Here is a 22,432-nt window from a genome sequence, read left to right as displayed (position 1 = left end):
CCAACTGCTCATGACGCCGGCAACTGGTCTGTCCATCTAATTCCCCAACAGTTTTCCTGTGTGTGAGAATGGGAATTTCAATCTGTGACTTAGCTTAGGCTGATTCCTTCCATTAGTATTATTCTCTGTCCCATATTATTCCGAGCTGCGCAGTAACTGAAATGTTCCCACACAGACAGCCTTTGCTGCTGCACAGCTGGTGTTTTGTTGATGCCGTGCTGTTTTCATGATGTTTAAACATTTAACTTTCAGACAAATACTCGGTCCATACGTTCTGAGAAAAATAAATTAGAGAAAACATTGGTATTATTTCAAGTTCTGGTCATGTACGACAGCACTACAAAGAGCATGTGATGTTACATGGCAAACCCTGGAGAGTTTCAAATTACTCTGCCCCTCCGCACAGGTGATTGATGGTGGAGAGCCCATCAGAGGCAATGCCAATGAACATGATGGGGAGGGCAGTCCTTGTTCTCATTGGAGTGTGGCATATTTGTGATGAGAACGCTACAGGTCACTTGTTACCCAGGCCAAAGGTAATTGGTATCATTATGTACCCAAAGCGAATGGTACTAAACAAGTTCTCACAGGTAGAAAGGTCCAGATCAAGATGGAACAAAGGTGATTCCCACAAGGACTAAAGCTGTCCATCGTGCGCACGCGCGAAACTCACCGCGACCTTACGCATGCGCATGTGATCGTCTGGTCACGGACGGCGATTTCTGGAACTAACAGGAGAAAGTCTGCAAATGCTGGAAATCCAAAGCGACTCACACAAAACGCTGCAGGAACTCAGCACTTCAGGCAGCATCTATAGAAAATTATAAACAGACGGCGTTTTTTGGCAGAAAGCCTTCTGCAGGGCAGAGAAGCACGGGGGAAGGTGCCAGAAGAGAAATGTGGTGGGGGAGGGGAAGAGGCGAGCTGGAATTTGATGCCGGGTGGGTGGGGAAGGTCAAGAAAGGGTGGGCTGGAGAATAAAGAATCTGATAGGAGGGGAGAGTGGACCAGAGAGAGGGCGTGAGGAGGGTCCCGGGAGGAGTGTAGGAAGGTGAGAAGTACAAGGTCAGAGTGGGGCATAGAGGAGGGTGACGGTAATTTGTTCTCCTGAGTGGAAATCGATGTTCATGCCATCAGATTGGAGGGTACCCAGACAGAATATAATGTGTTGCTCCTCCACGGGGAGAGGAGCTCATCTTGGCACAAGAGGAGTCCACGGATCGACACGGCGGAACAGGACTGGGAATGAAGAATTAAAATGCTTGCTGACTGGTAAGTCAGACTTGTGGAGGATGGTGCGAAGTTGCTCCTAATTGATGACTGCACCCGCAGGGTGGCGGAGCAACAACTTATATTCTGCCTTGGTACGAGTGCACCAGTCTTGTCTGTTTGAATCCAGAGCCCAAGAAAAGCTCTCTTTCGTGTCTCAGTGGTCTTTGACCCCCTGAAGAACTGTTTCTGAGTGACAGCTAAGATCCACCTGCAATTCCTCGGCCCACTTTCCCAACTGGTCTCGATCCCACTGTAACCTTAGACAACCCTCACTTTCTCCACACACCGGTTTAGGTGACATCCACAACCTCACTAATTGTTTGATCTGCATTCTCCAAATAATTAACATACATCATTGTCCAGTTGTAAGCGGATGAATTTACTTTCTCTTTCATCTCCCAGGGGGACGAGACTGCCTGGATCCGGGGTGGGGGGGGGGTGGGATGCAGGGAAACACGGGCTTTCAGTGTCTGAGCCGGTGAGGAAGCCGTAAGTGGCCAGCCCACAAGACAAGACAGCAGATCCCCTTGGCAATCAAACCGACCCTCATCAGGCCTTTCACTCCGTGTCCAATCCCCCTCTCAGTGCGAACTCAATCGCCACTGCGACTCCTTCAATGGGGCGACTGAGTCGTGCAGACGGTGTGAAACCACCTCATTTGCGTCGGGACCATTTCCATTCCACCCATACCCAGGCAAAGGAGCTGGTTTTAAATTTGTTTTTACATTGGTTTATTTCTGATTTTAAAAGTTGTCATTTCTGTGTACTGATGTCTGTTTGTCATCCTGAGCAGTTCTGCCTGAAGTTGTTTGGCCTGATTGTTTCTTGGTGAAATTTGACAATGGCGTCTCCCCGGGTTTGGACCTTCATGTCCGTAACCCAACAGGAACCGTCCCTGCTCCCACTCCAGGCTCAGCTGAGAGTGACTGTACTGGCACTGGAGACGGCCCAGTTCCTGACCTCCCAGACTGCACCGTCGGGTAAACCCCGTTACGACTGATACCAGGACATCCCAGAATAAAGGACGAGCCCTTGTCTGGCATCTGCTGGCTCTGACATATCTCTACCCACCCGTACAAGTACAACACTAACACCCCCCGCCCCCAGCGCCGACACCTACCGTCAGTGGGTCCATCACCAGGGACACACATCATGTTCTCTGGCGGCAACAAACCAGCCCGAAGACCCCGGTCTCCGGTTGGCAGCAGCTCATTTGAGGGACCCGCCATTTGGGCTCCACCTCATTCGGGGGCAGACGTTGTGGGTGGGTGAAGCTCATTTCACACTCCTGTGACCCTCTGAGTGAAGAGGTATCCCCTCATGTGCCCCATAAACTCCCCATCTTTCACCCCTAACCCCCTGTCAAGTATCTCTCTGCTGAGACTCACAGAACACAATCCCAACACTGAGTGTTTCTTCATCAAGCAGCTTTATTCTTTATTACCTGCCGGGGGTAAGTTCACCTCCATTCTCACCAGGGATGGGAGGGGACTTCAAACACAGCGTTTACAAAATATTCCTTCTGTCCCCTCATTTCGGTCACATGGAAGAGTAAAATAATCATAATCTGATTATTATTACTCTAATGGTTATTCCATAATGTAAAACCGTATTCTCTCATCCAGATTCCAAAAATGGCTTCCTGAGGGATTATCATTGCGGAAATGTACAATGTAAACCAGTATCCCACCATCGTCCCAGAGTCCCAAATGGCCACCGGCTTCCTGAGGGGTTATCATTGTGGAACTGTTCAATGTAAATCAGTATCCCACCATCGTCCCAGAGTCCCAAATGGCCAGTGGCTTCCTGAGGGGTTATCATTGTGGAACTGTACAATGTAAACCAGTATCCCACCATCGTCCCAGAGTCCCAAATGGCCACTGACTTACTGAGGGGTTATCATTGTGGAACTGCTCTCCCACTTCTCTCATTCTATCTGCTGCCTCTCAAATATAATCCATCAGGTGAGTTACATTTTCAGATTTGTCTGGTGTGTTGGTGCAACACTCTTGTCCAATTAAAGCACACACATCCCAATTTTTATCTAATATAAAGTCTCGGGTGGCTGGAAAACGATGCTGGAGAGGCAGTGATGGGAAACAAAGAAATGGTAGACAGACTGAATAAGTGTGTTGTGTCTGTCTTCACAGAGGAAGACACCAGCAGAATGGTGGGACTTCCGGGTGTCAGGAGCCAGAAGTGTGCAAAGTTACCAGAACCAGAGTGAAGGTTCTTGAGGAACTGGAAGGCCAAGTTAGATAAGTCACGTGACCCAGATGGTGTACACCCCAGCTTTCTGAAAGAGGTGGCTAAAAAGATTGTGGCCCCATTAGTAATGAACATTCAGGAATCACAATGTTCCAGAATGGTTCCTCAAGAATGTAATATTGCCAATGTCACACCACTTTTCAAGAAGGGAGAGAGGCAGAAGAAAGGAAACTATAGGCCAGTTAGTCTGTCCGCAGTGATTGGGAAGATGTTGGAGTCGATTATTAATGATGAGCTCTGAGAGTACCGTGTCACAAGATAAAATAGACCACAGTCAGCATGGTTTCCTGAAGGGAAAACCTTGCCTGACCAACCTGTAGAAATTATTTTAAGAAATAACAAGCAGGACAGACAAAGGAGAATCGATTGATGTTGTTCACCTGGATTTTCAGACGGCTTCTGACATGATGCCACACACGAAACTGCTTTAACAACCCACGAGCCCATGGTATTACCGGAAAGATTCCAGCATGGACAAAGCCGTGGCTGACTGAGAGGAAGCAAAGAGTGGGTGTAAAGGGAGCCTTTTGATGAGTGGGTTCCACAGTCGTCAGTGTTGGGACTGATACTATTTCTGTTAAATGTCACTGATGTGCATGATGAAATTGATGACCTTGCTGCAAAGTTTACAGGTACTATGAAGATGGTTGAGGGTCAGGTCGTTTTGAGGAAATAGAGAGACTATGGAAGGTCATCAACAGATGAGGAGAATGGGCGAAGAAGTGGGAGATGGAATTCAGTGTCAGCAAAGGGTATCAGCATGCACTTTGGTAGAAGAAATGAAAGGGCTGACTATTTTCCAAATACTTCCTAAAGGTCAATTTGCAAATTGAGTCTGTGGTGAAGAAGGCAAATGTAATGTCAGAATTCATTTCAAGAGGAATTGAATATAAACGCAGGGATGTAATGTTGAAATTTTTGTAAGCACTGGTGAGGCCTCACTGGGAGTACTGTGAGCAGTTTTGGACTCATCTGAGAAAAAGATGTGCTGAAACTGGAGAGTATCCAAAAGAGGTTCACGTAAATGATTCCCAAATTAAATATGTTGTCATATGAGGAGTATTTGATGGCTCTGGGCCTGTGTTGAGTGGAATTCAAAAGAATGAGAGCAGACCTAATTGAAATATATCAAATAGTGAAAGGATTTTAAAGTGAATACGGAGAGGATGTTTCCTATTTTGGGACAGTCTAAGACCAAAGGACACAGCCTCAGAATAGAGGGGTGTCTTTAGAATGGAGATGAGGGGGAATTTCTTTAGCCAGAGAGTAATGAATCTATGGATTCTATGGATAGTGAATCATAGGCAGCTGTGGAGGCCAAATCTTCATGTACATTTAAGGCAGAGGTTGATAGTTTCTTGACTGGTCAGGGCATGATGGGCTACCAGAAGAAGGCAGGGGATTGGGGCCAAGAGGGAAATTGGATCCGCTAAAATGAAATGGCGGAGAAGACTCGATGGGCCAAATGGCCTAGTTCTGCTCCTATATCTGATGGTCTTATGGCAATCATCAGCAAGAGCCAGGAGCTAATTATTGACTTCAGGAGGAGGAACCAGGAGATCTGTGAGCCTGTCCTCATCAGAGATCAAAGGCGGAGAGGGTCAGCAACCTTAAATTCCTCAGTGGCATCACTTTCCAGGATGTGTCTTGAGCCCAGCATGGAAGTGTAATTACGAAGAAAGCACAGCAACATCTCCATTTCCTTAGAAGCTTGCAAAGATTCAGCATGACATCTACAACCTTGACTAACTTCTGCAGGTGTGTGTGGAGAATATGTTCAGTGGTTGCATCATGGCCTGGTATGGAAACACCAAAGCCCTTGAAAGGAAAATCCTGCAGAAAGTAGTGGATACGGCCCAGTACATCACGGGTAAAACCCTCCCCACCACTGCGCACATTTCTCTGGTGTGCTGTCATAGGAAAGCTACAACTATCATCAAGGAACCCACCATGTGAAACATGATCTCTTCTCACTGATGCCATCAGGAAGAAAGTGCAGGAGTCTCTGGACCCACACCACCAGGTTCAGGAACTGTTATCACCCTTCAAACATCAAGTTCTTCAAACAGAGGAGATAATCTTACTCAAATTCAATTGCTCCATCACTGAACTGTTCCTATAACCCATGGACACATTCACAGATTCTTCATCACCTGTTCATGGTAATTATTTATTACTTTTTTTTTTCTTTTGTATTTGCACAGTTTGTTGTCTTTTGCACATTGTATTTTGTCTACAATGTTGGGTTCGGGCTTTCATTGATTCAATCATGATTCTTTGAGTTACTGAGTTTGTCCGAAAAAAAAATATCTCAGGATTGAACATGGTGACATGCGTAAAAATCGATAATAAACTTACTTTGTAAATTTTGAATTCTACATTTAAATTACTCTCTCAAACACACATGTGCTTTGTAATTTCTAAAGGTTCAGCATCGACTGGCTAAATGATTTGGCTCTGATCAGAATGATCGTCCCATCACAATGACCCCTCTTCTGAGGTACCCCAGCTACAGGAAAGATTCCTGAATCAAACTGGGATCACTGTTTCAAGCGTGTACGCACACACACAGACACACAGCTGTGATGAAGAGCTTTGAGGGGGTTGGTCCTGACTGGAATCAACTCCTGTCTGTGCATGGACCTGGACCCACTGCAATTTGCCGATCACCACAATCTGTCTACAGCAAATGCAATCTCACAGGCTCTCTTCTCAGCCTTAGATCACCCGGACAAAAGCAATGCACAAGTCAGGCTGCTGATTACAGCTCAGCGTTCAACACAATCAGACCCTCAATTGTAATCAACAAGCTCCAAAACCTGGGCCTCTGCACCTCCTTCTGCAACTGGATCCTCACCAGGAGACCCCAGTCTGTGTGGATCAGAAATAACATCTCCTCCTTGCTGACAATCAATACCGGCACAACTCAACAATGCGTGCTCAGCCCACTGCTCTACTCTCTCTGCACCACGTCTGTGTGTCTAGACTCATCTACAAACTTGCTGACAACCCAACTATTGTTGGTGGAATTTCAGATGGTGACGAGGAGGAGTACAGGAGTGAGATAGATCAGCAAGTTGAGTGGTGTCACAGCAACAACCTTGCACTCAGCATCATGAAGACAAAGAATTGATTGTGGATTCAGGAATGGGAAGTCAAGGGAGCACACACCAGTCCTCATTGTGGGATCAGAAGTGAAAAGTGTGAGCAGTTTCCATTTCCTGCATGTCATCATCTCTGAGGAACCATCCTGGGCCCAACATATTGATGCAGTTACAATGAAGGCACAACATCCGCTATATTTCATTCGGAGATTGAGGGGAATCGGTCTGTCACTAAAGACACTTGCAAATTTCTACAGATGTACTGTGGAGAGCATTCTAACTGGTTGCATCACTGCCTGGTGTGGAGAGGCCACTGCACCGGATTGGAAAATCCTGCAGAAAGTTGTAAACTCAGCCAGCTCCTTCATGGGCACCACAGCATCCAGGACACATTCAAAAGATGAGGCCACAAAAAGGTGGCATCCATCATTACGGACCCCCATCACCCAGGACATGCCTTCGGCTCATTGCTACAGGACCGTGAAGAGACACTCAATGTCTCAGGAACAGCTTCTTCCCTCCACCGTCAGATTTCTAAAAGGACAATGAACTCTCGAATACTTCCTCAGTATTTTCCCTCACGTTTGCCACTACATTTCAAATTTAATTTTATAAATACTTGTTCTAATTTATAGTTTTTATTACTATGTATTGCAATGTACTGCAGACACAAAGGAACAAATTTCACCACATATGCGGATGATATTAAACCTGATTCTGATACACCAACACACACAGCTGGGCTCAGAATACAACACTCCCACATTCCTCCCTTTGTGACACCCTGCTTGCTCCATGGCCCCCGGTATGAAGCTCAAACTGTTGCAACACCTGCCCTTTAAATTCATGGCTGAGGCTGTGTTGTGTCTGTTCACTGTTTGAGTTCGATATTAAATGAAGAGCATTGAATGGGAAGTAAGGTTTGAATAGAAGAATAACGATCTCCTCTGAAGGTATATGGGGTCCTGGTGAGAGCGTACATGGAACACTGCACAGGTCTGGTCTCCCTCCCGGAGTCAGCTTGTGGGATGAAGGGAATGAAGGGATTTCCCAGATTGATTTAGGAGGTGAGGTAGTGTCCTTGGAGAGATTATACTAACCGGGCCTGTCTCAGAATTAGAGAAATAAAAGGCCGTCTGACTGAGACAGACAGAGTCTCACAGGGTATTGACAGTGTTGAGGGAGAAATGATGTTTCCTTTGGCTGTGGTGAGGAATGGGGGTCACAGAATCCGAGTACACCTCAGCACGACTGAAATGAGGAGGAATTTCCTCATCCAGAGGGCAGTGAAACTTTGGAATTTTCTCCACAAGGTTTCTAAATTTGAAGGTCAAATTTTAGGGCTCTGCGATGCTGGGAACGTTGCGTGAAAGTGGCGCTGAGGTCAAAGATCAGGCATGTTCTGTGTGAAAGGCGGAAAAGAAGGAAAGTCTGTTTATTTGTTCCTAAAGTCCGAGTTTACCTTTGCGCCTGGTTCTCCCTTGACCTTCAGCCTGTCCTTTTGCACAGGGGAGCGCTCACACACCGGAGTTCCATCGGCAGCCGCTGCGGGCCAGCTCCCGGATCCCAGCAGCAGGAGATAGGACCGGGAGGAAACTCCGGACAACAGGCCCCGATCCACGGCGGGTAAAGACCGGGCACCCCCTGTGTGATTGAAACATCTCACGGTGTCTCCGCCCGAATCTTCACCTCCACCATCGGAAGGATTCAAAACTCCGGCCGCTGTTGCAGCCTTTACCCGGGGATCTGCTCCCAATCTCGGGTCTCTCACCGGGTCCACTCGTTCCCGGTTCCAAACTTCGGTCCGCCCAGCATCCCACCCACTGACACTCCTCAGCCAATGGAGGCAAGAGTCTCTCAGGGGTGTTCTCTGATTGGCTGTGAGTGTGTCCGAGGACGGGCTGCTGCCGGTTGCTGGATATGTCAGTCAAGGTTTGATATCAGAAACAAAACAAGTTCCCAAAGGCTCAAAGTTCAAAGTAAAATTAGTAAACCCAGATAAGACATTTTCAAAACAGAAAGTAAAATCCACATTAATATAATGATCTATAAATTGACAAACATCAACCCAAAATGTTTTAACATATTCACAATCCCAAAACAGATGAAAAAAATCCTCTGGTTATAAACCACAAAAATAACAGTTAGTTTCAATATCAGAATTAACCCGTCAGATAAACACTATTTGGATAATATCTATGCATAGTTTTAAATAAGCCCCAAATACTCCTCCACCTCAGATTACCCAAGCGACTGTTCCAAAAACTAACAGTGTACATATAAGTCACCACATACAACACCTACAAACATACAGAGCAAAGCTACAGAACGGTAACTATATCTGGATCACTGAAAGATCAGCCAGAGTGCAGAAGACAACAAACTTCGCCAATGCAAATAAACAACGAGAACATGAAATAACGGCAGCGGCTGCCGATAGATGTCCGGTGCTCTCAGCACTCCCTGTTCAACCTGACAGGACAAGAAATAGTGAGGCGCAAAGGTAAACTCGTGTTTCAGAAAATAAGAAATAGAGAAGGTGTGGCCATTCGGCCCCTTGCGCCTCTTCTGCCCTTCACTCAGAACATGCTTGACTTTTGACCTCAGCACCACTTTCCTGCAACTTCCCATCACCGCTGAGCCCCAGGATATGTCCATTCAATTCCGAAACCTTGTGGAGATAATTGCAGTGATTCACTGCACTCTGGGTGAGGAAATTACTCCTCATCTCAGCCCTGCTGAATTGTTCTCGGATTTTGAGTCTGTGCCCGCTGGTTCCACACCTTATGGGAAACATCATTCCAGCCCTTCCGCTGTAAATATCCTGTGAGATTGTATTTCTCTAATTCTGAGACAGGAATGCGATCTGTCTCTGTCAAACCACCTCCTATTTCACTCATTTTGAGACAGTCCCAGTACGATGATTTGTTGTGGGAGCCTCTCGATGGACAGCAGGTGAGTGCAGTTGTCCTGTGTTGTTCCACACCCTGATGGTTGAGGGGTAGTAACTGTTCCTGACCCTGGTGGGGCGAGTCCTGAGGCTCTTGTACCTTCTACCTGATCACAGCAGTGAGAAAAGAGCCTGCCTGTGTGGTGAGCCTGATCACAGCTGCCTGTATCACCGTCCCCTCTGACCTGTCCTATCCGGGACCAAAGAGATCGTGGAGAGTAAATGTGGTACTCTGTCGAGTATCACTGTGATCCGTCCCCTCGGGCCTGTCCTATCCGGGACCAAAGGGATTGTGGAGAATAAATGTGGTACTCTGTCGAGTATCACTGTGATCCGTCCCCTCGGGCCTGTCCTATCCGGGACCAAAGGTATTGTGGAGAGTAAATGTGGAACTCTGTCGAGTATCAGTGTGACAAGTGTCCTCTTCATCTGCACCATACGCACGATCCTGTTACCCGTTCTGGGTTATTCGTCAGGACCCGAACTCCATCTCCTCTCTACCGGATCTCTGTGCTCACTCTCACTTTTCCCCAGTCCCGTTAAAGAGTCAATTGTGCTCCATATTCATCAGAATTTATGTCACCCGGGGCCAGGTCTGACATGGCGAATTGAGATTAGTTAACTTACAGGAGTGGGCAGGCTTGGGTCTGAGAAGGTTTAGAAAAGTCTGCACTGCCAGCAGGACACACTGATCTGTCCAGGGGTTTGCCGGCATTGGAATCTCACGTATCCTTAAAACGAGCTATAAAGTATGCAAGGGATTCTCCTTTTTTCTGTAGTTATCGGGTAAATTCACCAAAATCCGCTTCCAGTCGTGCTGTCATTCAAATGGGTTCCCTTACCTCAGCGACCCACCGTGCCAGGGCTTGTATTACATCAGCCCCACTGGTGGCTTCCGGTCACCTTCGGGCGTCTGCCTGGGAAAGGGGAACCCACTCCCTGTCCCTGCCCGAGAGTTTCCATATACAACCCTGAGGAGTGGCACAAGTCCCCTGACAGGGTCAGGAAAGGGGAACCCACTCCCTGTCCCTGCCCGAGAGGTTCCATATATAACCCTGAGGAGTGGCAGAGGACCCCGGGCAGGGTCTGGAAAGGGGAACCCACTCCCTGTCCCTGTCCGAGAGGTTCCATATATAACCCTGTGGAGTGGCACAAGTCCCCGGGCAGGGTCTGGAAAGGGGAACCCACTCTCTGTCCCCGTCCGAGAGGTTCCATATATAACCCTGAGGAGTGGCACAAGTCCCCGGGCAGGGTCTGGAAAGGGGAACCCACTCCCTGTCCCTGTCCGAGAGGTTCCAGATATACCCTGAGGAGTGGCACAAGTCCCCGGGCAGGGTCTGGAAAGGGGAACCCACTCCCTGTCCCTGTCTGAGAGGTTCCATATATAACCCTGAGGAGTGGTACAAGTCCCCGGGCAGGGTCTGGAAAGGGGAACCCATTCCATGTCCCTGACCGAGAGGTTCTATATATAACCCTGAGCAGTAACACAAGTCCCCGGGCAGGGTCTGGAAAGGGGAACCCGCTCCCTGTCCCTGTCCGAGAGGTTCCATATACAACCCTGAGGAGTGGCACAAGTCCCCGGGCAGGGTCCGGAAAGGGGAACCCACTCCCTGTCCCTGCCCGAGAGTTTCCATATACAACCCTGAGGAGTGCAGGCAAGTCCCCGGGCAGGGTCTGGAAAGGGGAACCCACTCCCTGTCCCTGTCCGAGAGGTTCCATATATAACCCTGAGGAGTGGCACAAGTCCCCGGGCAGGGTCTGGAAAGGGGAACCCACTCCCTGTCCCTGTCCGAGAAGTTCCATATATAACCCTGAGTAGTGGCACAAGTCCCCGGGCAGGGTCCAGAAAGGGAAACCCACTTCCTGTCCCTGTCCGAGAGGTTCCATATATAACCCTGAGGAGTGGCACAAGTCCCCGGGCAGGGTCTGGAAAGGGGAACCCACTCCGTGTCCCTGTCCGAGAAGTTCCATATATAACCCTGAGTAGTGGCACAAGTCCCCGGGCAGGGTCCGGAAAGGGAAACCCACTTCCTGTCCCTGTCCGACAGTTTCCATATATAACCCTGAGGAGTGGCACAAGACCCCGGGCAGGGTCTGGAAAGGGGAACCCATTCCCTGTCACTGCCCGAGAGTTTCCATATACAACCCTGAGGAGTGGCACAAGTCCCCTGACAGGGTCTGGAAAGGGGAACCCACTCCCTGTCCCTGTCTGAGAGGTTCCATATCTCACCCTGAGGAGTGTTACAAGTCCCCGGGCAGGGTCTGGAAAGGGGAACCCATTCCCTGTCCCTGTCCGAGAGGTTCCATACATAACCCTGAGGAGTGGCACAAGTCCCCGGGCAGGGTCTGGAAAGGGGAACCCACTCCCTGTCCCTGTCCGAGAGGTTCCATACATAACCCTGAGGAGTGGCACAAGTCCCCGGGCAGGGTCTGGAAAGGGGAACCCACTCCCTGTCCCTGTCCGAGAGGTTCTATATATAACCCTGAGCAGTAACACAAGTCCCCGTGCAGGGTCTGCAAAGGGGAACCCACTCCCTGTCCCTGTCCGAGAGGTTCCATATATAACCCTGAGGAGTGGTACAAGTCCCCGGGCGGGGTCTGGAAGGGAGAACTAACTCCCTGTCCCTGCCCGAGTGGTTCTATATGTAACCCTGAGGAGTGCAGGCAAGTCCCCGGTCAGGGTCTGGAAAGGGGAACCCACTCCCTTTTTCAATGAATTCAGGTAATGCCCCTGGTCCGGACGGTTATACTGCCGAATTTTTAAAATCCTTTTCTTCTGTACTTGGTCCTTGGCTTTGTAAAAATTTTAAAGATGCGTTAACTGTAGGTAAATAACCACAAACTTTTTATGATGCCTCCATTTCTCCAATTCTTCAAAAAGATAAAGACCCCACTGAATGTGAATCCTATCGGCCAATATCCTTGCTGAATACGGATTCTAAGATTTTTCCTAAAATTCTTGCCACCAGATTAGAAAATGCATTACCTCAAATTATCTCGGAAGATCAGACCAGATTTATTAAAAACTGTTATTCATCTTTTAACATTAGAAAATTTATTAATATAATTTATAGTTCTTCATCTAAAATACCAGAATGTCATTTTTTTAGATGCTGAAAAAGCGTTTGATAGAGTTGAATGGCTATATTCGTTTTATACATTGCAGAATTTTAATTTTAGCTTGAAATTTATATCATGGATTAATGTATTATAAACCTTTGGCTTTGTTTCTTACCAATAATCAAAGACCTCCTTTTTTTCAGTTGTCCCGTGGGACCAGGCAAGGTTGCCCTTTAAGTCCTCTATTATTTGACATTGCTTTGGAACCTTTAGCCGTTGCCATTCGTGAATCACCTAATATTTTTGGTATTACCCGTGGGTAAGGGACTTATAATTTATTATTATATGCTGATGATTTGTTACTATACATATCTGACCCTGAGAGATCTATTCCTGCTGTTTCATCCTTGCTTGCTCAGTTTAGTAGCTATTCTGGCTACAAACTGAATTTTAATAAGTGTGAATTATTTCCATTAATTATGCAAGTTCCAATTTATAAACACTTACTGTTTTAAGTTGTCACAGATCATTTTACTTATTTGGGTATTAAAATTACCAAGAAACATAAGGGTTTATTTAAAGTTAATTTTTTACCTTTAATTGATCAAATCAAGCAACTTGTTACCAGGTGGTCCCCATTATCTCTGTCATTGGTCAAATTAATACTATCAAGATGATATTATTACCCAAATTTTTATATTTATTCCAAGCATTACCAATTTTTATTCCTAAATCTTTTTTTGATATTATTGACTCCAAAATATCCTCGTATGTATGGCAGAATATAAATCCTAGATTAAGTAAAAAATATTTACAAAGCCTAAGAAGGAAGGTGGTTTTGCTTTGCTAAACCTGAGATTTTACAATTGGGCAGTTAATATTCAATATTTAATATTTTGGACACAAGAATTGGTCGTAGTACCTTGCCCACAATGGGTAAATTTGGAGTGTAAATCTGTACAAGACTTCTCATTGTTTTCTATTTTAGGATCTTCGCTTCCTTTTGCTTTATCTAAACCAAATAAACAAATAGCTAATCCTATAGCTAAACATATATTAAGAATATGGTTTCAGTTTCATAAATTCTTTGGCTTGAATAATCAAGCCCTATTATATCTAAATTCTTTTTCCAGCCCTCTTTTATGGACTAAGCCTTTGTGTTATGGAAAACAAAAGCTACAACATGTTTTCGTGATCTATTTTTAGATAACAGTTTTATGTCCTTTGAACAGCTATCCAGACTAAAACTCTTTTTTTTTCAGATACCAGCAAGTTAGAAATTTCTTGAATGTGAGTATTTTCTGCAATTATGTCCAATGGATATTATAGAAAAAATTCTGGCTCTGAATCCTTGCCAGAAGGGTTAAGTAGCCATCATTTATCATATGATCATGAAAATACAGCCAGGAGTATCAGAAATAATTAAGAAGGAATGGGAAAAAGAACTTCACTCTCTTATACCCACAGTGCAGTGGGAGAAAATTTTACAATTAGTCAACTCTTCTTCTATTTGTGCTAAACATGCCTAATACAATTTAAGGTTGTTCATAGGGGTCACATGTCCAAGGATAAACTCGCTCAATTTTATTCTTATGTTAATCCAACCAGTGACAGTTGTCAGTCTGAAGTCACTTCATTGACCCACATGTTCTGGTCTTGCCCCTATTTTCAAAATTACTGGAAAGATATTTTTGGTATTATTTCAACAGTTCTGAATATCAAATTGCAACCGCATCCTATTACTGCAATTTTAGGTTTACCAATGGTGGATAATAGTCGTTTATCCCCCCCCCCCAGCTTGGCGGATAATTGCATTTGTTACATTAATGGCGAGAAGATCTATCCTACTGAATTGGAAATAAATTAGTCCTCCAACTATATTTCAGTGGTTTTCTCAAACTATTTCTTGTTTGAGTTTAGAAAAAATTACAAGTGTTGTCTTTGACCCTTCAGTTAAATATGAAGAAACTTGGAGACCATTTATTCAACATTTTCATATAAGCTAAACTGACTTTTCCTAAACCTTACTTTTAATATCCTTAATTATTTGGATGGAGGTGCGGAGTTATTGACGCTACTGTGTATAATTGATATAATGCAATGGCCCATGTCGGTTAGGATTTTTTCCTTTTTTTTGGGGGGGGGAGGGTTCCTTATTTTATCCATTTTTTGTAACCACTATGAGTTTGGGAGGTTAATATCATGTATTTATATTTATACCTTAACCTATTATGTATTCTCAAGCTCATGTATTCATGTTTCATTTATGTCTGTTTAAAATCAATAAAAAGATTTAAAAAGAAAGGACTACTCTGAGGAAAAGGTGGAATAGGCGCAACGGGCCGAGTGGCCTGCTCCTGTTTCCTTTTTCTAAAGTCCGAGTTTACCTTTGCGCCTGGTTCTCCCTTGACCTTCAGCCTGTCCTTTTGCACAGGGGAGCGCTCACACACCGGAGCTCCATCGGCAGCCGCTGCGGGCCAGTTCCCGGATCCCAGCAGCAGGAGACAGGACCGGGAGGAAACTCCGGACAACAGGCCCCGATCCACGGCGGGGAAAGGTCTGTGTGGCTGAAACATCTCACGGAATCTCCGCCCGAATCTTCACCTCCGCCATCGGAAGGGTTCAAAACTCCGGCCGCTGTTGCAGCCTTTACCCGGGGAGCTGCTCCCAATCTCGGGTCTCTCACCGGGTCCACTCGTTCCCGGTTCCAAACTTCGGTCCGCCCACTGACACTCCTCAGCCAATGGAGGCAAGAGTCTCCCAGTGGTGTTCGCTGATTGGCTGTGAGTGTGTCCGAGGGCGGACTGCTGCCGGGAACTGGAGATGTCAGTCACCGTTTGTTCTCAGACTCATAGCAAGTTCCCCGAGGCTCAAAGTTCAAAGTAAATTTTATAATTACTTTTTAATATTTTAAATTTTTATTGAACACAAAGACAGAAACACTAAACATATGCTAACAAAGCCAGGGAATCACATAAAAGCAGCAACGAATATATAACCATTAACTTTAAATATACAAATAAACAAGGAAATCCGCTCTAAATACTGTTGGACAGAAGGGACTGTATCTAAGAGGAGTCACAAAACAAGAACGTTTACAGAGATAACACAAAATATTGACAGATTTGTACAGTCTTTACAGGTTTCTGGTTAAGGGAAGTGTTCAGAGTATAAACGTATAGTTTGAAGTCTGAGGTAAAAATCTAAATGAAGGTTTCTTATTGCTGTGTTTGCATTTATGGATACAAAATTTGCTGTAAATTAACAAAAGATTTATGATAGAGAAATGATCCCTGTGAGATTTGGTATTACTAGTAAACCCAATAAGACATTTTCAAAACAAAAAGTAAAATCCACATTAATAAATTAATCTATAAATTGACAAACATCAAACCAAAATGTTTTAACATATTCACAATCCCAAAACAGATGAAATAAATCCTCTGGATATCAACCACAAAAAGAACAGTTAGTCTCAATATCAGAATTAACCCTTGTCAAATAAACATTATTTGGATAATATCTATGTATAATTTAAAATAAGCCCCAAATACTCCTCCACCTCAGATTCCCCAAGTGACGATTCCAAAAACTAACAGAGTACATATAAGTCGCCACAAACAACTCCTGCAAACATGCAGAGCAAAGCTACAGAATGGTAACTATATCTGGATCACTGAAAGATCAACCAGAGTGCAGAAGACAACAAACTTCGCCAATGCAAGTAAACAATGAGAACATGAAATAACCGCAGCGGCTGCCGATAGATGTCCGGTGCTCTCAGCTCTCCCTGTTCAATCTGACAGGACAAGAAACAGTGAGGCACAAAGGTAACCGAGTGTTTCAGAAAACAAGAAATCGAGAAGGCGTGGCCATTCGGCCCTTGCGCTACCACTGTCCTTCAACTCAGAACATGCTTGACTTTTGACCTCAGCACCACTTTCCTGCAACTTTCCATCACCGCTGAGCCCCAGGATATGTCTATTCAATTTCGAAACCTTGTGGAGATAATTGCAATGATTCACTGCACTCTGGGTGAGGACATTTCTCCTAACCTCAGTCCTGCTCAGTTCTCCTCGTATTCTGAGTTTGTGAGTGCTGGTTCCACACCTTCTGGGAAACATCATTCCAGCACATCCACTTTAAATATCTTGTGAGATTATATTTCTCTAATTCTGAGACAGGAATACAATCTGTCTCAGTTAAACCACCTCTTGTTTCACTCATTTTGAGACAGTCCCAGTACGATCATTTGTTGTGGGAGCAACTCTATGGACATCAAGTGAGTGCAGTTATCCTGTGTTGTTCCACAGCCTGATGGTTGAGGGGTAGTAACTGTTCCTGACCCTGGTGGGGCGAGTCCTGAGGCTCTTGTACCTTCTACCTGATTACAGCAGTGAGAAAAGAGCCTGCCTGTATGGTGAGCCTGATCACAGCCGCCTGTATCACCGTCCCCTCTGGCCTGTCCTATCCGGGACCAAAGGGATTGTGGAGAGTAAATGTGGTACTCTGTCGAGTATCACTGTGATCCGTCCCCTCTGGCCTGCACTATCCGGGACCAAAGGGATTGTGGACAGTAAATGTGGTACTCTGTCGAGTATCACTGTGATCTGTCCCCTCTGGCCTGCCCTATCCGGGATCGAAGGAATTGTGGATAGTAAATGTGGTACACTATCGAGTATCACTGTCACCCAGAATCACTTCCTGCCCCTTATTATTCTTGTCTGTGATTCCAGTGCGACAGTCTCCGGCCTAATGTCCCCTCTTTCTACAAACTCCTTTTCTGTCCTTAGCCAAGTGTCCTCTTCATCTGCACCGTCCGCACGATCCTGCCACCCGTTCTGGGTTCTTCGTCGGGACCCGAACTCCATCTCCTCACTACCGGTTCTCTGTGCACACTCTCGCTTTTCCACAGTCCCTTTAAAGAGTCAATTGCGCTCCCTATTCATCAGAATTTATGTCACCCGGGGCCAGGTCTGACACAGCGAATTGAGATTAGTTTACTTAATGGAGTGGGCAGGCTTGGGCCTGAGACAGTTTAAAAAAGTCTGCACTGCCAGCTGGACACACTGATCTGTCCAGGGATTTGCCGGCATTGGACTCTCACGTATCCTTAAAACGAGCTATAAAGTACGCAAGGGATTCTCCTTTTCTCTGCAGTTATCAGATAAATTCTCAAAATCCGCATGCAGTCGGGCTGTCATTCAAATGGGTTCCCTTACCTCAGTGACCCACCGTGCCAGGGCCTGTATTACATCAGCCCCTCTGGTGGCTCCCGGTCACCATCGAGCGTCTGCCTGTGAAAGGGGAACCCACTCCCTGTCCGTGTCCGAGAAGTTCCATATATAACCCTGAGGAGTGGCACAAGTCCCCGGGCAGGGTCTGGAAAGGGGAACCCACTCCCGTTTTCAATGAATTCAGGTAAAGCCCCTCGTCCAGACGGTTATACTGCTGAATATTTTTAAATTCTTTTCTTCTATACTCGCTCCTTGGCTTTGTAAAATTTTTAAAGATGCGTTAACTGTAGGTAAATAACCACAATCTTTTTATGATGCCTCCATTAATCCAATTGTTAAAAAAGATAAAGACCCCTCTGAATTTGCATCCTATTGGCCAATATCCTTGCTGAATACGGATTCTAAGATTTTTACCAAAATTTTGGCCACTACATGAGAAAATGTATTATCTCAAATTATCTCTGAAGATCAGACCGGATTTATTAAAATCTGTTATACATCTTTTAACATTAGAAAATAAATTAAAATAATTTATACTTCTTCATCTAAAATACTAGAATGTCATTTCTTTAGGTGCTGAAAAAGCGTTTGATAGATTTGAATGGCTATATTTAGTTAATACATTGCAGAATTTTAATTTTAGCTTGAAATTTATATCATGGATTAAATTAATGTATTATAAACCTTTGGCTTCACTTCTTACCAATAATCAAAGATCTCCTTTTTTTCAGTTGTCCCGTGGTACGAGGCAAGGCTGCCCTTTAAGTGCTCTATTATTTGACATTGCTTTGGAACCTTTAGCCATTGCCATTCGTGAATCACCTAATATTTTTGGTATTACCCGTGGGTAAGGGACTTATAAGATATTATTATATGCTAATCATTTGCTACTATACATGTCTGACCCTGAGAGATCTATTCCTGCTGTTTCATCCTTGCTTGCTCAGTTTAGTAGCTTTTCTGGCTACAAACTGAATTTTAATAAGTGTGAATTATTTCCATTAAATATGCAAGTTCCAATTTATAAACACTTACTGTTTTAAGTTGTCACAGATCATTTTACTTATTTGGGTATTAAAATTACCAAGAAACATAAGGGTTTATTTAAAGTTAATTTTTTACCTTTAATTGAACAAATCAAGCAACTCGTTACCAGGTGGTCCCCATTATCTCCGTAATTGGTTGGTTGAATTAATACTATCAAGATAATAGTATTACCCAAATTTTTATATTTATTCCAAGCATTAACAATTTTTATTCCTAAATCTTCTTTTGATATTATTGACTCCAAAATACCCTCGTATGTCTGGCAGAATAAAAATCCTAGATTAAGTAAAATATATTTACAGAAGCCTAAGAAGGAAGGTGGTTTTGCTTTGCCAAACCTGAGATTTTACTATTGGACAGTTAATATTCAATATTTAATATTTTGGACACGAGAATTGGTTGTAGTACCTTGCCCACAATGGGTAAATTTGGAGTGTAAATCTGTACAAGACTTCTCATTGTTTTCTATTTTAGGATCTTTGCCTCCTTTTGCTTTATCTAAACCAAATAAACAAATAACTAATCCTGTAGTTAAACATACACTAAGAATATGGTTTCAATTTCGTAAATTCTTCAGCTTGAATAAGTTTATCTTATCAACCCCTATTATATCTAACTTTTTGTCCAGCCCTCTTTTATGGACTAAGCCTTTGTGTTATGGAAAACAAAACGTATAACATGTTTTCGTGATCTATTTTTAGATAACAGTTTTATGTCCTTTGAACAGCTATCCAGCCTAAAACTCATTTTTTTTTTTAGATACTTGCAAGTTAGCAATTTCTTGAATGTTAGTCTTTTCTGAAATTATGTCCAATGGACATTACAGAAAAAAATTCTGGCTCTGAATCCTTGTCAGAAGGGTTTAGTAGCTATTATTTATAATATGATCATGAAAATACAGCCAGGAGTATCAGAAACAATTAAGAAGGAATGGGAAAAAGAACTTCATAGTCTTATACCCACAGGGCAGTGGGAGAACATTTTACAATTAATCAATTCTTCTTTTATTTGTGCTAAACATGCCTAATACAATTTCAGGTTGTTCATAGGGCTCACATGTCCAAGGATAAACTCGCTCGATTTTATTCTTATGTTAATCCAGCCTGTCACAGATGTCATTCTGAAGTCGCTTTATTGACCCACATGTTCTGGTCTTGCCCCTGTTTGCAAAATTATTGGAAAGATATTTTTGGTATTATTTCAACAGTTCTGAATATCAAATTTGCAACCACATCCTATTACTGCAATTTTCGGTTTACCAATGGTGGATAATAGTCGTTTATCACCTCCCCCCCAGCCCGGCAGATGATTGCATTTGTTACATTAATGGCTAGAAGTTCTATCCTATTGAATTGGAAAGAAATTAATCCTCCAACTATATTTCAGTGGTTTTCTCAAACTATTTCTTGTTCAAGTTTAGAAAAAAATTACAAGTGTTGTCTTTGACCCTTCAGTTAAATATGAAGAAACTTGGAGACCATTTATTCAACATTTTCATATAAACTAAACTGACTTTTCCTGAACCTGACTTTTATTGTCCTTAATTATTTGGGTGGAGGTGCGGAGTTATTGACGCTACTGTGTATAATCGATATAATGCAATGGCCCATGTCGGTTAGGATTCTTTTTCATTTTTTTCCTCTTTTTTTGTAACCACTATGAGTTTGGGAGGTTATTATCATCTATTTCTATTTATACCTTAACCTATTAATTACGTACTCTCAAGCTCTTTGTATTCGTGTTTCATTTATGTTTGTTTAAACTCAAAAAAAAGATTTAAAAATAAAGGACTATTCTGAGGAAAGGGTGGAATAGGCGCAACGGGCCGAATGGCCAGACATGCTCCTGTTCGTTATTTTCTAAAGCACGAGTTTACCTTTGCCCCTTGTTCTCCCTTGGTTTTCAGCCGTTCGGATTGCACAGGGGAGCGGTGAGAGCTCCGGAGATCCACCGGCAGCCGCTGCGGGGCAGCTCCCGTCTCCCAGCAGGAAGGGACGGGTCTGGGAGACAACTCCAGACAACAGGCCCCGATCCTCGACGGGGAAAGGCCGGGCGCCCTCCGTGTAGCTGAAACATCTCACGGAATCTCCGCCGGTCGCTTCAGCTCTGCCTTCGAAAGGATTCACGACCCGCCGGTGGTGCAGCCGAAACCCGAGGCGCAGCTCCCGGTCTCCGGCCCACTCGGTCCCGGTCCAAACAGCGTCCCGCCCACTGACACCCCTCAGCCAATGAGAGCATCCCTCTACCAGCGGTGATCGCTGATTGGCTGTGTATGTGTGAGAACGGGCTGCTGCTGGGAGCTGGAGATGTCAGTCACAGTTTGTCCCCAGAATTAAAGGAAAATCCCCGAAACTCAAATTTCAAAGTAAATTTTATTATCAGAGTACAGATAAATCACCACATTCAACCCCGAGAAGCATTTTCCTGCGGACGTACTTAGAAAAAGTATAGAATAGTAACCATAACAGAAGCAGGCAGTGAAAGATCAGCCAGAGTGCTGAAGGTAACAAACTGTGCAAAAACAGAGAAACACCGATAAAATAACGAGAGCATGAAATAACCGCAGCGGCTGCTGATGGATCTCCGGAGCTCTCACCGCTCCCCTGTGCAATCCGACAGGCGGAAGGCCAAGGGAGAACAAGGCGCAAAGGTAAATTCGTGATTTAGAAAATAAGAAACAGGAGCAGGCGTTGCCACTCGGCCCGTTGCACTGTTCTGCCCCTCACTCAGAACATGTTGAACTTTGACCTCAGCGCCACTTTCCTGAAACGTTCCCAACATCGCCGAGCTCCTAAATATGTCCGTTTACTTTAGGAAACTTGTGGAGAAAACTCCAAATATTCACTGCACTGTGTTGGGGAAATTTCTCCTCATCTCAGTCCTGCTGAGGTGGCCTCGGATTTTGAGTCTGCGATCCCTGGTTCCACTGCCCAGCCAGGAAAAACATCATTCCTGCCCCTACCCTGTAAATACCCCATGAGACTGTGTCTGTCTCAGTCGGGAAGCTTCTCCATGTGAACCTTGTGTTAATGAAATTGGTGACAGTTCTTTCAGACCAGCAGCTTTGACCACAAGAACACCAGACAGTGGTCAGCACGGAATGTCCTGCAGTTACTGCAGGAGAAGGACTGGATGGACACAGTGGAGTGGTTCCCTGAGCAGACAGTCCAGACCATCTGGCAGAATGCCTCATCACCAGATCTCTCCAACGGGCAGCACGATTACTGCTGTCCTGATGAAGGGTCTCGGCCCGAAACGTCGACAGTGCTTCTCCCTACAGATGCTGCCTGGCCTGCTGTGTTCCACCAGCATTGTGTGTGTTGTGTGATTCCCCGAGTCTGCAGCGCGCGTAGTGGACAATCCCGGTACTGCAGGGGATCAGCAGCTCCCCGAAAGTGAAAGCATTCTGAATCAGGAAGTGCCGGAGTTAACATGGCTTCGAAAGGAGAGACCGAGAGTTTGAGCGAGGAGGTAATTTGCCCCGTCTGCCTGGA

Source organism: Hypanus sabinus, unplaced genomic scaffold, assembly GCF_030144855.1.
Source record: "Hypanus sabinus isolate sHypSab1 unplaced genomic scaffold, sHypSab1.hap1 scaffold_1349, whole genome shotgun sequence".
NCBI classification, from domain to species: domain Eukaryota; kingdom Metazoa; phylum Chordata; class Chondrichthyes; order Myliobatiformes; family Dasyatidae; genus Hypanus; species Hypanus sabinus.
The sequence above is the reverse complement of the archived record's forward strand: the minus strand, read 5'-3'. Positions refer to the sequence as shown.